The sequence below is a fragment of the Sander vitreus genome, chromosome 19 (genome assembly GCF_031162955.1).
Source record: "Sander vitreus isolate 19-12246 chromosome 19, sanVit1, whole genome shotgun sequence".
In the NCBI taxonomy this organism is placed as follows: Eukaryota; Metazoa; Chordata; class Actinopteri; order Perciformes; family Percidae; genus Sander; species Sander vitreus.
In genome coordinates, this window is record NC_135873.1 from 15,234,945 (window position 1) to 15,251,450 (window position 16,506).

Below are 16,506 nucleotides of genomic sequence, written 5' to 3' on the forward strand. Positions count from 1 at the left end.
TTGAGCCTGTCATGCTAATGAATGTGCTTTCTCTACACACGCTTATTTTTGTGAAAGGAGTAATTCTTGAATGAGCTGTGCAACAAAAATGAAAAAGTCATAATTTAAGCATGTCATTTTCGATATTACATACTGTAGCTTTAGAATACAGACCACTCCGAATTCCTTACGAAGCTTATGAAGTTGGCTGAAGCTGGCTTGATAGCATATCTCCTTTTTATTCTGTGTGTTATTCCATCTAGGATATAGGCAGTTCTCAGTTGTAAAGAATTAAAATACTTTTGACGGGGCAAACTGCACTTGCCTAGTTAGCCAATGACTCCAAAAACGACATATAAAATTGTTGGAGAGTACCAGAAACAGGCATACGATGGGAAATAGTCGCAGTTTTAAGCACGTGGTTAACGTTGTGAATTGAAACAAAACTACTTGGTTAGGTTAAGGAAAAGGGGTTTGGGTTAAAATAAGTACTTTTGTTACATAATAATTTAAGTAGCTATGTTACATAAATTACATAAGTTAACTTATAAACATACATACTTACATACAACATACTTAATGAGTCACTTCATAATCTTACTATAAATCGAGGAACCTCTGTGCGTGTGTATGTACTATGTGTGTGTGTGTGTGTGTGTGTGTGTGTGTGTGTGTGTGTGTGTGTGCGTGCGTGTGTCTCCCTCCCTTACAGCCCTGCGGTCGAGCTGCTGCTCTGCCCGGTGTTTCCCATACAGACGCTAAAGGGTGCCTGTTGCAGAGCCACTGACCAGGCGTCAGCATTTGACGACATGGGAATGAGAACAGGTTGCCCAAGCATGTCTTGTAGTGTGATCATCTGCCCCAAACTCATTGCTTTCTACCCTACTGTACATGCAAATGATGAAATGAGTCATACAGATGAATGCCTAGGCTCTTGGGCTTTCCAGCACGTTGTTTGGTTGCCGGCGGTTGCGCATATTTCCAGCCCCTGCCGCCACATCGCTACCTGGATGTGTGGCGGCTAGATGAAAAAAAGAGGACACGCCGAATCTCTAGATGAACCACAGCCGCTAGCACTCCAAACAGGCACTGCACTAGTTACTACTGAGCCAGTTAAGAGGTACAGTCGGGCCATACCATCTCAAACCAATGCTCCAGATTACAATTAAAAATGTAATTCTTTTTTATTTACAATGATATGATATTTGTAGAGGATTTTAGACTAGCAGTGCATTGTTTACGCCCAATGTAAAGGGCCAATATACTGCAAAAGAGTCATGGACACAGACAGCAGTCTCACACGTGGTTGTCCATTTGGTGTGTGCATAGGCAGAACTATTTTACACAAGTGCAAACATAATTTTGGGCTTGAAAGACCCTCATGCACATGGCCAGATGATTACATTTTTGTCGCACAGATCCTATGAGGATGTGGTGTATGAGTGTCATTTGAGAAGTGCATGCAAGACTGCTGTTTATTACTATGTTTAATATATTTAGACCATTATGTAATGGCTGAAGTGACAACATGGCTTTTGCTTGCTGCAAATATCAAGATATTACACTCATCCAGCTTGATTCGGACTGAAATTAAATATCATTATTTGTTGCTTTTTAATTTTATTCCTTAACTTATAACCTTATTTCTAAGGTAAATATGTGATTTAGACAATGGATGTCTAGGAGAAACAGACAGAGATGCATTGTGAATGTTATATTTGAAACTTCAACATTTACTGAAACTCAAAACTGACTAAGCTGCTATGCTTTTAAAACTATTGAATACTTATTATTTTTGAACCCTCAGGGTAGAAGCAAACGCAGCATAGTCCTGTATAAACATGGTCCTGTGGTCATAATGTGGAGCCTAATATAACACTCAAGGCTATGCAGAGCGGGCATGTGGCTGCCAGCTTTCTCAGAGGCCCAAAAAGTACATAATCATTTCATCCATTTCAGCCTTGAGTTGAACCAACCATCTACAAGATAAATCATGAGCTTATAAGAGTCAAGAAAAAGAACACAAAAGGTATATTACTTGTTTACATGACATTTTTAAGAAGGACTGAATTACTTGTCACATGCAAAAATGATTCATTGAGTTAAATCTCCCTCTGTAGTTTTATTTCCAGGAGTGAGACCATGACCTTGCAGCTCTTTCCATCAGAAATCATTGTATGTGGCGGCACTCAACCTGAATACCAGGCCTCATTCTCTTGAATCAAATAGTTCCCCTAACACTCTCTATATTTATTTGTGCACACACAAACCACAGGCACCCAAGGTCAAAGAAAGTATCATCTTGCCGATGCAAGAAATCCCTCTTCTGATAACAGAAAATGCCAAAGCTGAAGAGGCCACAGACACCAACCACAACTACACACAGAGAGAGAAACCTCAGTGAACTTTCCCCACACTGAACCAGCCTGTGATTGATTTTCTACACAGATCTCTAAACGGGTGTTACTCTCCTATCTGTAACAGTAATGAATTTCATTATAAGGCCCCGGAACACACAGAGAGATGGAGATGCTGACCGATGGCAGGAGAGAGAGGGAGAGAGCGAGCGAGAGAGAGAGAGAGAGAGAGAGAGAGGCGGAGATAAAAGAAAGAGAGAGAGGGGAAGGCAGAGCTGTCATTCAGAGTCTATCTGTCAATAGTGACAACGCATCTCCCCTCTGGCTGGAGACTGAAATAACAGCCAACCGCAGAGCAATTATAAACGCTGCCTACTGTTTTCAGGCAACCTACATATTCCTCTGCGTGCCTCAGTGTCTTACAGTTGTGGAAGTATAACATACATGTAAATATAGACATATGAGTTTCCACCCTACTTCCTTCTCCAGCATGTCGTAACCCATGTGCCCTGTAACCCCGGTGACCAAAGACGTCCCGAGGCTGTGGATGTATCCAGGCTGCAGTGAGTCAGGACACACAATTGGATGACTCATTGGCTTCTTGGGGCTAAAAAAAAAAAAAACCTTCATTATCTCTCACTCTCTCTGAGTCTCTGTCTTCTTCCCCACCCTCCTCCTCCTCTTCATTTTGCACTTATCTGCACCTCGGCATTCCCCAGGTAAATAAAAGCCATTTGGTTTTCTCCCAGACCCCAGGGGAAAGTGTTGTCGTCTGACACCACAGAGAGGTGTCGGGGCTTTCTGTTGACTTGTCTGTCGTCCTTATTTTCATATCTACTCTACCCTTCTGTTTGGTTGTTAAGAAAGTGACTTGCAGCCCTATCATTTTGTGGTCATTAGTATTCATGGAGGGCCGGGTCAGGTACCCCAGAAGTGATTGGCACTCATGAATAAGCCAAATGCCACTTGACAACTGAAGGAAAAGTATTAGTCGAGTTTTTGTTCAAGATTTCAATCCCAAGTGGACGGTCGCCACAGTGGATGGCTTGTAATACTCAGAAGTTATTCAAAAGGTTACACTGGTTATTTATTTTTTTATCATAATGGAAATCAATTGCCAGATTTTCACAGCGGGACCAGCCATTCTTACCGAGAGCGCTGTCATTATTTATGCACTACCTGAACAAAACTGATTTGACACCATTCTCATGGTGTTGGCTCCAGAACTGATTTCCCAGATGGGGCATAATGTCATTCAAAAACATTAGGTTAACACTTAGCATGGACTCTGGAGGAACTTTATTTTGAAATAGTTGCTGTATAAATTGGCTTCCTGTTCCATGAATAAATCCAATATTGTCAGGCTAAATGATTGCTATGCAAAGGGACAAAATGTCACATATGAAGCTGTTCTTTATTTATTTTAGGAAAAAACAAGGTTGTATTAAAATGGATAGATGTAAACACTCCTCACCTGTAGTTTAAGACAAACAGAGAATAATTAATATTGCAAAACGTAATTTTTTTAATTTGTGAACACATCTGATCTTATATTTTAGAAATGCAAAAGCTGTGTACTGAGAAACCAGCCTTATCCATCTTTGAAAAATAGAATTCTGGGTAAGCGTAATGATTTAGCCAGAGATCTTCAACAGGGGGTGTGGGACCCCTTGGGGGTCCTCAGAGGTACTGCAGGGAGAAAAAGAAATTTCTAAATTTGAAATGTCTTAACATGAATCCAACATATTATTAGGCAATATAAATCAGCCGCTTCGTGAAAAAACATTAATGACAGGCTTACTGGCTTATAGGTAAGATAGTTACTAAGGTAGCATCCACAGATACAGTATACAGTATAAGGATTCACTGTGCCAAGTATGTGTAACATTAAAACATGATTTATAAAATCATGCCAACAATTATCATTTTAATAGCATAGTATTCTATGCACTAAAAAGGTATGTAGCCTATAAAGGCTTTAGGCCGCCCTGCATGTTATTGTAGGTCCAGTTTCATATGCAACTAATTTTAAACAATATATGTAATAGGGGCTCCCTGATCCGTCTCTCTTCCAGTTAAGGGGTCCTTGGCTTATAAAATGTTGAAGAGCCCTGATTTAGACACTAAAATTACCAAAGAGGAATTGAAAAAATTCAAACCAGCGGCACAATATTTATATTATGCATACGTGTATTACCGCCACCACATGTATTACCTATGGTTATAATTTAAACAAATATGTTCTGGGTGGTATGGGGTGGTGATGGCGCAGTAGCTATGACACCTTTGGTGTGGGAGACCATGGTTCGATTCCCACTGCGATACATCAACCAATGTGTCCCTGAGCAAGACACTTAACCCCTAGAGGCGTTTGACCTCTGATGTATAGCAATTGTAAGTCGCTTTCGATTAAAGCGTTGGCTAAATTAAATGTAATGTCCTAGATGAGTTGGAACACTTTGTTCAGACACAACCGCCAAGTCAATCAGATGGACAGACAGACAGAGACTCCTTCCATTTGTGTTGTAGCTGGAAAATTCTGACTCTATCTATTTTTCATACCACGTTAAGACTCACTGTGACCCAGGACAAAGCACAGGATGAACATGTGTTAAACCCAGCTGGGTAAGGAAGCTCCTTCTAATGTTTCTGTTGGTCAGTCGCTCATGTTCCTTCCTCAACCATAACAAATCCCACCATCTATCCTCCCTTTGTCCTCCAGTTTTTAATCCATCTACTTCATTGTCACTATCTCCTGCTCACACTTAGTCACTCTAATCCCTTCACTCTGCCCTCGCTGTTAGCTTTTCAAGAGTACATTGCATTTCTCTTTTTATTCAGCTCTTGTTCTTTTATTCTGGTCTTTTGACCTTGTGTTCTGAATGTCTTCTTTTTTTTCTTGTTCACCCACTGTTTTTCGCTTTCATTCTTCCTTCCAATGCTTTTCGTTTCTCTGTCTTACTCCTTTCTGTCTTTATCACTCTTTTCTCTTGTTTTTTTAATTACTCCAGCAATGCGGCTGCCCTAAAATCTTCTCCTTCCTATGGCCTTCCAACACTCTCAGCTACTGTATGTGCACATACCGTACATACATGTTACTACAATGTGCACTTTTTCACCATAGCCGATGCATGTTTAATCCTTATAGCTTTAATTTCATCCTAACGAATATGACACCACTAGCTTGTCCTCTCAAGTATAGCAATTCTCTCTCTCTCTCTCTCTCTCTCTCTCTCTATGCACATGTTGACGGCTTGTCGCCTCTGTGACATGACTGCACAGAGGTGACACTGCGTCTGTCACACTGACTGGCATTCCACAGCAATCCACTAATTATGGCACTCACATTGCAGACAGGAGATATATAGAAAGAGATAGAAAGAGGTGGAGAGGGAGAGAGAGAAAGAGAGGTTGTATAAAGCAAAGATCAGCAAAACAATAAAACACTGCGACAGATGGACAGTTTTGCTTTAATATTTCTGCCCTCATCTTACCCTTGTCCGTAAGGATAAAAGGTAAACTGCATAAGCTTAGTCTGCTGCTCACTGCACTACATTAAGGGATACGTTTTTAAAGCAAATGTTAATTGGCCAGCTTTGGTAATAAAACCATATGGTCCCATCAGTTATTCCTTTGGCCATATATGTAGAAATGTTATTGAACAGTCCTACAGTCTATGTGCAGATTGATAGTGTTGGTACCAATTAGTGATGACGATGATGAGATAATGACAAGACAAAAAAATCTGATTAAAAGTGTTTATATTGCCCTTAATTTAACAAAAGTAAGGACAGAAAGTAATAATTAGGCAAGACCGCTGTATTAGCTGAGTAGGGATCGTACGTTCTGCATCGCGGGGCAGATGGACAAACACACCAAGACCACTCTGTGTCATGGCTCCAGATGCCTTCGACAACCAACATACAGTACTTGACAGGAAGACAGGTCAGATCTGATGGGTGCTCTGCTGACACAAGAGGGAACATTTTGGACTGTCATACCCTCCAAGTAACCTGTGTGTAAGAGGCTTACTCTAAGTGCTGTGAGGTCTGCATGTATTGGCTACATTTGGCCTTCCTTCTGCTTAGCACATGGATATACGACTCTATGGAGCTCTGTTACAGCGTGAATTGGCAGTGATCGTTGGTTGTGGCCATAAATCATGTCTAGCATCAAGGAAATATGTAACACCATTATTATTCCAGTATTAACATTGTGATTGATGGTGGAATTACTGTACACAATCCCTACTATCATTGCTGCTTTGTTACTTAATTGTTTGTGTCAATTGCAGGCTGACAGCCAAATAGGTACATCTTGGAGATGTATTTATTCTATTTTTTTTATTCTGGTTCCTGACAGATATGGAAATACATCATACGTATTTAATGCACCTTTAACCTATAACCTTTAAGCAATCATAAGAAGACAGAGAGAACATGTTTGGAGAATTAAATGATTTTTTTAGCCTAAACTAAGATGGTGAATGTGGTAAGCATTAAACCTGCTAAACATTAGCATGTTAGCATTTTTGTTGTGAGCTTGTTAGCAGGCTGACGTTAGCATTTAGCCCAAAGCACCACTGTGCTGTAATGTGTAAATGAAGTACTCCTGTTTAATAGCACCCTGTATAGTACTGAAATCAGTCAGGCTTTAAGGAAGTAAAATGAGTAATACTATCTACAGTTCGGCTATGAGAACAGAAAAGTTTGGAGTCTATTAAGGAAGCAAGCAATCTCAGAACTAAGGAAGTTTAGGTCATAACAGAAATAGAGATCATGAGAGCACCAGAGAATGAAACTGAAAAATGTAATGGAGAGATGCATCAGAAGATGAGAAAAGAGGTATAGAGAGAGCTAGTAAAAAACCTGAGCCATTTCATAGCTTTAAAGAGGGAGAGGATGTTAGAAAGAAATGAAAAAGAAAGTATCAGTTGGGACAGTGCTGCAAGGATGCCTTTGAGTTTGTCAAAAATGACTCTTCACCGGGAGACTAGTGGTAGTCTGAAAGCAACAAAGCAGGACATACAAATCAGCTCATGAAATACACACATGCTAAGAAAGGCATTGAAAGTTTATTGATTTTGGATGTTTTTAGATGAAGAAGAGCTTGATGCAGGGCTTTAGTAATTGAGTCCGGCTTGAGTCTACTTTTTTGAGGTCTTAAACGTTTTTCTTGGTCTTGTGTCTAGTTGGACTCTCCAATTGGGAACTGATTAATTTATTCCTGGCTGCTGATTCAAGATCAGTTGTACAGACCGTTGCCTACATTCTATGCATTCATTAGTTTGATGTTCTTATTTTATAAGAATCTTATTTATAGAGCCATCTTAACTTCTTAATCACTATATTAACATTAGAAAAACACTATTACCTATTATGGTCCTGAACAGGACCCAAATGCTCTGGACTCAGTCTTGACCTAATCTCGACTGCATAACTTTGAAATGCTGCTTTTATCTTAAACACACACATACATTTTTACTTTTCTTTTATCAGGATTTTATGTTGATAAGGTGACTTACCCTTATGACAACCATAATGATGCGTTGTACAACGGGCAGTTGTTGGCTAGTGGCAGCCTCTGCATGCAACATGAGCATGTCCATGCAGAGTGATGCAACAGTCTGTGTCTGTGTACTTTATGAATGTGTGTATGTATGTATGGACTATGTTGTGTTGGATTCTTTAAACAGCAGATATTGTTTGTTTGTCTAAGGCAAATTTCCTTCGGGACAATAAAATCTCTCTTGTCCTTATCTTATCCTTCTCGTCTTGACTTGGACTTGATTAAGATGGTATTGACTACAGCCTAGGCTTGACGCTTGAAACGTTACTAGGTGGTAATGAAATATACAGTATGTTCATGGGAGCATTTTCTTGTGTGTAGACTATTTTATCATTTTCATAAAGTGATTTTAGCCCACCAACATGGAAAAAAGATGTGATGCAGGATCCAGTATTGTCTGCTGGAAGGTTAATAGAAGTGCTCCAGCTGTTGAGAGATTGAGGGATATGGGTCTCATGAAAGAAAGACAAACAAAATATCAGGTAAATGTTGAGACAGAGCAACTGTAATGCTGAAGGAAGAGTCACTCACATGAGTGCCTATAACGTGACGGCACTGGTAAATAACTCACTTATAATTAGTAAAAGCTAATTATAACCAACGTCTTGAGACATCTGAACATAATGTAGAACTACGGTGCTTCTCGTGGTGTTTAGATTACCCAGCCAAAAACATGCTGTGTAATAGACTATTTTGCTAAGCAACATACAGCCTTCTGTGGGTAGATCTTTGTTTTCCTCTGTGTACCAAATACCACCAAAAACCGTGTTAAAGCCCATTTTCAAGATATAATGCACAAAATGTAATATGCTTCACACCATCGGATTGGTACTTACCAAAGCATGACAGCGCCTGGAAATTGGCATCATGGCAGGGTGCACAATCTCCCCTGTAGCATTCACAATGACAATGGAGGTAATCATTAGGCCATCAAAGAAGCTTGTTGTAGCAAAAAGGAAGTTTTCCTAAAACAATCAGGCAAATGTTCTACACTAACTGTGTTCCAACATACATGAGAGGCCAATTATGAGCTGAGGCTGATGGAACTTATCCCAGTAATTGGACTAAATTGGAATTTCATTTTCACTTAATTATTTAGTCTGACATTGCCTTCATGTTAACTGTTTTCTGTTTGGGAGGGGCGAAAGGTTTCCCTCATGTATCAGTATATTATTCCAGATGTAAATAATAATAATGCATTTTATTTATATAGCGGGGGGTTTTTTAACACTCAAAGACACTTTACAAAATAAATAGATGGAATGTCTTTATTTACCTCCATGAAAAGTGTGTGTGGTATAAATATTGGTATTGTTTTAAATAAAAATAACGATCTCTGCATAATAGCCATTTTTGCAGAGTTAATTAAATGAAAGGACGGGTTGACCATGTCTTGCTTTGCTTTATCCAGGGCAATCCTTATTGGCCAAATATACACCTAAATTATTTCTATAATTGTATCCTTGTTAGCTATAGTAAGAACATAAATGAACATATGACATGCTTTGTCGTGTCAGGAAAAATCAAACTTTCTGATAGGAAGAAGAGGAGGTCCCAGGCCTTCCACATTGTAGTCTATATCCTTGACATTCCACTTCCGGGATTGCTCCATTGCAGCCTCAACTTCATTCTCAACTTCAGTAGATTAATGAGGACCATGGTTAACTGCTCTTCAGATCTCTGCAGGATTAATCCAGACAGCTAGATAGACTATCTGTCCTATCTGAGTTTTCTGTTGCACGACTAAAACAACTTTTAAAAAGTACACATGTTCCACCAAAACAAGTTCCTACCAAGCGTATTTTGCAGCGGCACCACAGCTTTTCTCTAATGCTTAGCGACGCCCAAGACGATTCTGATTGGTTTAAAGAAATGGCAATAAACCAGAGCACGTTTTCCTCCCACCCCCTTATGCTATGTGGAGTAGTGGTCCATGACTCACACCCTGCTGTATGGACCACCTACAGCAGGCACCTGAGAACCCTGGAGCAACATCATCAAAAACACTTAAGGAAGATTCTGAGGATCAACTGGGAGGACAGACGTACCAACATCAGCATCTTGGAGGAAGCCAACATGTTCAGTATCACCACCACAATAATGCAGTACCAACTTCGATGGACTGGCCATGTTATTTGCATGTCAAACACTCGTCTCCCCAAACAGATCCTATACTCCCAAATGAAGGAAGGTCGGCGAGCCCCCGGTGGTCAAAAAGCATATTAAGATCAGACTAAAGAAGTTAAAAATTCCAGTAAGCACCTCGCAGCAGATTGCTTTGGACAGGCGTCCTTGGAAGACAATTGCGCAGAAAGGAGCTGTGCACCATTAAATGGAACTCCACTGTGTCGCAGAGACAAAGCGACAGCACAGCAAGGAAAAAGAGAAAAAGGCTCCTCTACCACTCACCACCTCCACTTTCCCCTGTCCACACTGCACCAAAATATGTGGATCACGTGTTGGACTGTACAGCCATCTAAAGACCCACTAGAAGACAACCCTATGGAGAGGACAGTCAGTCTCCTCCAGCGCGCTTTGGAGGAGGGTCTGGCAAAGCGAGACTATCCACAGTGTAGCAAGGGGTTCAATGGCAACATCAAAAGCAGGGAGACACCCCTGTCTCATCTTCAGACATGCTACACATCCATCAAACGTTCCAACCTCCACTCCCTTACTTCACACATCGCAAAAGGGCACCATATGTTCTGCATTTGCACTGAACATTGCCATTGAGAGTAAATGCTGAGGTGCCGAATCATGCAATTCATAGGATTCTGGCCTGCTATAGGAATCGGCACATTGGGTTATATGCATGTGCTATAGTCTTAAAGAGAAGTTCATACACATTTAGGGAAAACTAAAGCTCACACTAATAAAGTCAGCAGACCCAGCAGGGAGACTGAATCTGAGTAGATTCTGTTCTTGTAACTGTGTAACTGTGTAACATTTTCTTTGTCTGTTAATCCACTGAGGCTGCTGGTCCTCATGCTAACTATGCACTTCTTGTATTTATTTCAAAGTAACAGCTGCTGCCACTGGAGACACAAATTACCCATTTCATGTGTACCAGAGCATTTTGGGTTGGATGAAGGAGGACTTCATTATAAAAAGTGTTCAGTTTAGCAAATCAAGTGACGTGTGGTTGATCTGGTCTGTTGTTATGTGTTAAAGCTATAGTGCGTAGTTTCTGTTGCCCCCCATGAGGAATTCTAATTAATGACAACAAAACTGTGGGCGCGTCCACATGATTCAAGCCTTACATGACTGCACACCGCCCTCATGTCCCCTTCACACAGTTGCTTGTAACCAAGGAGGACACGGAGGATTGAAAAAGCACGATGGACTCTTCAGAAGAGGTAATTATCTTCACTCGAGTTTCTGCAAGCAAAAGTCACCGGATGACACAATCTTCTGAACACAGCCATACTGAGAAATACAGAGAGAGTTGTGTGGAGCTGATAGTCTTAATTAGCTTTGTAGCAACTCATTTGGCAATGGCTTGGATGTAACAGACGTTCATAAATATCAAGGTTACACACTAAATCTTTAAAAGACAACTGTAACGTCACTTATTAAACTGGAACTTAATTAAAAGAAGCTTTATTACTTTATTAAAACATCTACTCCAGGTTGAATAAACTTTTACAATACAAATGCACCGGAGGGTAATCAGCAAAAAAATGCAGAAAAACAGACTTTTACCCAGCAAGTTAAAATGTAACTAAGCTAGGTAAGTTGAGACAAATTGACTAAAGAATGACAGGCTGGCCTGACGTGTAGAGAAACATGAGAGAATATCATTATCTGCGCTGATGCTTCCGTGCAGCTAAAGAACGCCAACAGGCAACAGGCCTGTCTGGAGAGGGACGACAGCCTTATCAGAACTTCAACAGACGACTGGCGTTTTTCTTCATTTATTTCCACCAGATTGCTCGATCAAGACTGGCATTTCCATCAGGTCTTGCTTGTTGAATGCAAGTACGTGTTTGCCTGTGAGAGTGATTCTGCGTGTGTGTGAATGTTCATTTTATGTTAATCCAGGTAAATGTGAAGAGGGCAGTTTGGTTGTTGGAATATCGGTTATTTTAAAACAAGCATTTGACTCCTCATTAATAATCTCACAGAGCATGATGGCATTTGCTTTCCAGAGAACATCTGTCTGGGACTCAACCCCGGAGATGCTATTGGGGTGTGTGTGTGTGTGTGTGTGTGTGTGTGTGTGTGTGTGTGTGTGTGTGTGTGTGTGTGTGTGTGTGTGTGTGTGTGTGTTTGGCTCTTTTCAAAATACCTCAATCTCTTTGCTTCAATGCTTCCACTTTTCTAATTTCCCCTACATCTCCCCTGCTTCTTCCTCCATTCCTTCTCTAATTACCCTTTTCTCTACCATCATTTCCCCACTTAGCATATGAATTGGACCCAGAACGTCTCTGTGTAGTTCACTTATTATGTTTGCACGTATGTGGATGAAAAAGTATTGCTCTCGTAATGAAATACACTGAGAAATGCATTATATTCAATTACGGCTTGTGACTACAACATGAGTTCATTGTATCTTTTGTTTCTACAAAGTAATGTATATGCTCTTGAATTATAATTAAATAACACACAGGGATGTTTGCTGAAAGCTAATGTAATTGCCATGCTCTTGTTTCACCACAGTTTCTCTCTTCCTCCCTATCTCTCCTATTTGTCTTTTATATGTTTGACAGTATTTAAGCAAACACATCATTAGACAACTGTGTTTGTTCCTAATATGTATAGGAAGGGTGAAATGAAGGGCAGGGTTTTGTTTCATTGTTGCCTGTTTTTAAAGGAAAAAGAAAGCCTATAATGACTGGAATGGGTTTATGAAAGCTGATCTTCCCAGACTAAAATTACAGATAGTACCACAGTAGTATTGATACAGTAGCACACGTTTTTGCCTTCTGTTCTATATCCATATATATTTCTCTTTTTTATGCAGACTACAATTGTTTAGTGTTGCTCCTGTATTTTTGTCATGTAATCATTTCAGTATTTGTATAATATAAACAGTGGTGAGGAAGCATTCAGATCCTTTACTTAAAGTGCTCATATTATGCCAGGCCTATTTCCAGGTTCATAATTGTATTTAGAGGTTATATAAGAATAGGTTTACATGGTTTAATTTTCAAAAAACACCATATTTTTGTTGTACTGCACATTGCTGCAGCTCCTCTTTTCACCCTGAGTGTTGAGCTCTCTGTTTTAACTACTGAGTGAGGCATCTCACTTCTGTTCCATCTTTGTTGGGAGTCGCACATGCGCAGTACCTAGGTAAGGACTACTAGTCAGTCAGAAGCAGAGTATGAGGGCGTGCCCTGACAGTACCTAGGTAAGGACTACTAGCCAGTCAGAAGCAGAGTATGAGGGCGTGCCCTGACAGTACCTAGGTAAGGACTACTAGTCAGTCAGAAGCAGAGTATGAGGGCGTGCCCTGACAGTACCTAGGTAAGGACTACTAGCCAGTCAGAAGCAGAGTATGAGGGCGTGTCATGCTAGCAGCTAGGCGAGCATTATAACGTGTGTTACAAAGTGACGCACGTTTGTCTCTGAAGTAAAGGCTGGGGTCCGTTTCAGAAAGCAGGTTTAGTGAAAACTCTGAGTTTGTTAACCCTGAGATGAGGGAAACTCTGGGTTTTCTGTTTCAGAAAGAGAGGTAACTTAACCTCAGAGTCAGTTACTATGGTAACTGAGCCTGTGAACCTAACCTGGTCGGGAGCAGGTTATCTTCAAGAGACCTCGAGTTTCTCTCAGTCTCCTCCCTCTGACACAGCCCTCTTTCATTTCCTCATTCATTCATTCAGTCTGTATCAGGCGCATTTTAGCGCAGTTTGTTATCTGCATGAATAAAAAACTTATTGGTTTATGTAGGCAGATTATAAAACGTTTTTTTCTCAAACATTGCATGTCCTTTTATCGACAATGCCATTGATATTTTCATTTCCGGATAACCAATTTGAGAGGTATTTTCTTCACAGTCGATCAGATATGTAGATACCTTATCCGTCCTCATATCACTAACATCCACCATCGTGGACATGCTTTAACATCCCAGCAGATTCTTTGTGTCACATTATGTTTTTGCAAACGGCAGTTTTATTTACAGCATCGGTGATGCGGATCATATTAGTAAAGCCACTGTAAGCAGAGCCGTCAGAAAAGTGTGCCTCGCTCTGAAACGTTTTTTTTTTTAAAGTTTTTGTAGTGTTACCTGGACACAAACCAGTGAGAGCCATTAAAAAGAATTAAATGATTATAAATTATATTTCTATTAATAATCATGGTGCTGCAGCCTCAGAATGGGATTAGTATAGCTTACTTTTTCGCCCCGCAGGATTGCACCTAAATGAAATAGGTGTAATACCATTCCAGTTTTCACCAGTAATATTATAGGTTACCTGTGATTAAATATGAAATTAATACACTGTCAATGCTTACACATTGACCCGAGCAGCAATTTTCTCCCACACCAATTCTCTCTCTGTTGCAGCAGCCGCTGTGTTGCTTTTTTTAACGAAATTCATGTTCAAACTCGCTGTACGTGCGCATGAGTATTTCCGCCGACCAGTTTGTTTGTTTGTGGTTGTTGCCATGGTGAATCGTAGTATCATGGCTCTACTCATGCTGCCTTTTTATTGTGGTGGTGCACGCGCTTAGCTCTGAGTCAACCTACTCTGAGTTGATTGAACCAACTCAAATCAGCTGTTCTGGAACCGAAAACTCAGAGTTTCCCATCTCAGGGTAAATCAACTCAGACATCAGGGTAACACTCAGAGTTTGTTAAACCTCCTTCCTGAAACGGACCCTGGACTACAACAGAGCTGTTTGGAGCAGTTTGTGAACAGTGTTTTCTGTTGGAGATGGTAAGTCCCTTTGGGGTGGACTTTGGTCTTTTTCACTTTGTAACCCTATAACCTGCACAACAAAAGATATATAACACAATAAAGGAAAGGGGAAACACCAAAAAAGCATAATATGAGCACTTTAAGTAAAAGTACAAATACCACACCGTAATATTCTATTACAGGTAAAAGTTCTGCATTGAAAATGTTACTTAAGTAAAAGTATGTAAGTATCATCAGGAAAAATGGATTTATAGTATTAAAAGTACTCATGCAATGCAGAAAAACCCTCACATTTTAGAAACTGGAAATGATCCAAACAGTTTTGTTTTTAATGGTCTAATCATTTTAGGTGGACTCTTTATATTATATTGTTGGGTAGTTTAATTTATAATAAAACATCGTATTTTATAAACTACATGTGTTTTGTGTGCAAAGATCTTAATCTGTAAAGAAACTAGTAACTGAAGCTGTCAGATGAATGCAGTGGAGTAGAAAGTACAAGATTTCTCTCTGAAATGTAGCGGAGTAGAAGTAGAACATGGGATGAAAACAAAAGACTGTAATGAAGAAGAAGAAAGTAATGTACAAGTACCTCAAATTTGTACTTAAGTACAGTACTGGAGTAAATGTACTTAGGTACATTGCATCACTGAATATAAAGGACAGTGCAACAGTCTCTGCAGCTACACGGTTGTCAAAATAATTAACACTTTATTAAAAACGGTTCAGTATGAGGAAACAGAATAAGCAGTGAGAAGAGTGCTACACAGGTGCGTAATACTGCATGCCAGTCAGCAGAATATGTCCATCCCTCACTCCGCAGTGATAAGATAGTATACAATTTTTATGCAGCAAAGCCAAGAACAAAAAACGAATAAAGCCAACTACCAAGTTTAAAATAGGATACCATAATAGGAATTTACATTTTGAAAATAAGTTAAAATATACAGTATTACAGTAACATAAGACAAGCCCAGATGTATTAGTTAAGTTGTAAGACTCTTTGTGGCTCACGCTCACCCCCGGTGTTTATGATTGGTCAGCCTTGTCTCCTAAAAATGACGTTCCCATACAACTAAACTGAATTCTCAATTGTGTTTTGAGGGAAACATATTTTTTTCCAGGATTTCCATCCCCATACCAGCGACAGGCCTTTGTTACAGTCACAGTTTTAAACATGTACTACTTGGTTAGGTTTAGGAAAAGATCATTGTTTGGGTTAAAATAAGTAGGCTAGTATGTTTGTTACGTATATTAAGTTAGGTAAGTAAGGAAATAAGTCAAACTTGGATTAGTAACTTGTTTGTGACACTTCAAAAGACAAAATCATTTTTTGGGTGACGGGGTTGGATTTAGTTACAGAAACCAGCTCCCTACCAGAGGTTCTCAGCAGCAGGTCTCATAGAGGGCTAATACTCTACATACTCACACTATAGTAATGTAGCAGGGGGCAGATGAGCCAGGGTCTCATATGGGACTAATAACATCTTAAATTAAAGTGGAAAGCAACTAAACATGGAGAAATATGATATAGCTTTCTTGATTTGGTGACGAATTTGACATGTTGTTGCTGTTGGACACACATGTCCTGATTGAAATAGTACTAATTGGTTATTAATTAAATATGGCATTAACCACCTTTACAGCAATGTTTGCGACTAATTAACTACAACTTAAGTCCTTTTTGTCAGGTTTTTATGTTATATTTAAAGCAGTGGCAGGGGGAACTCTGGAAT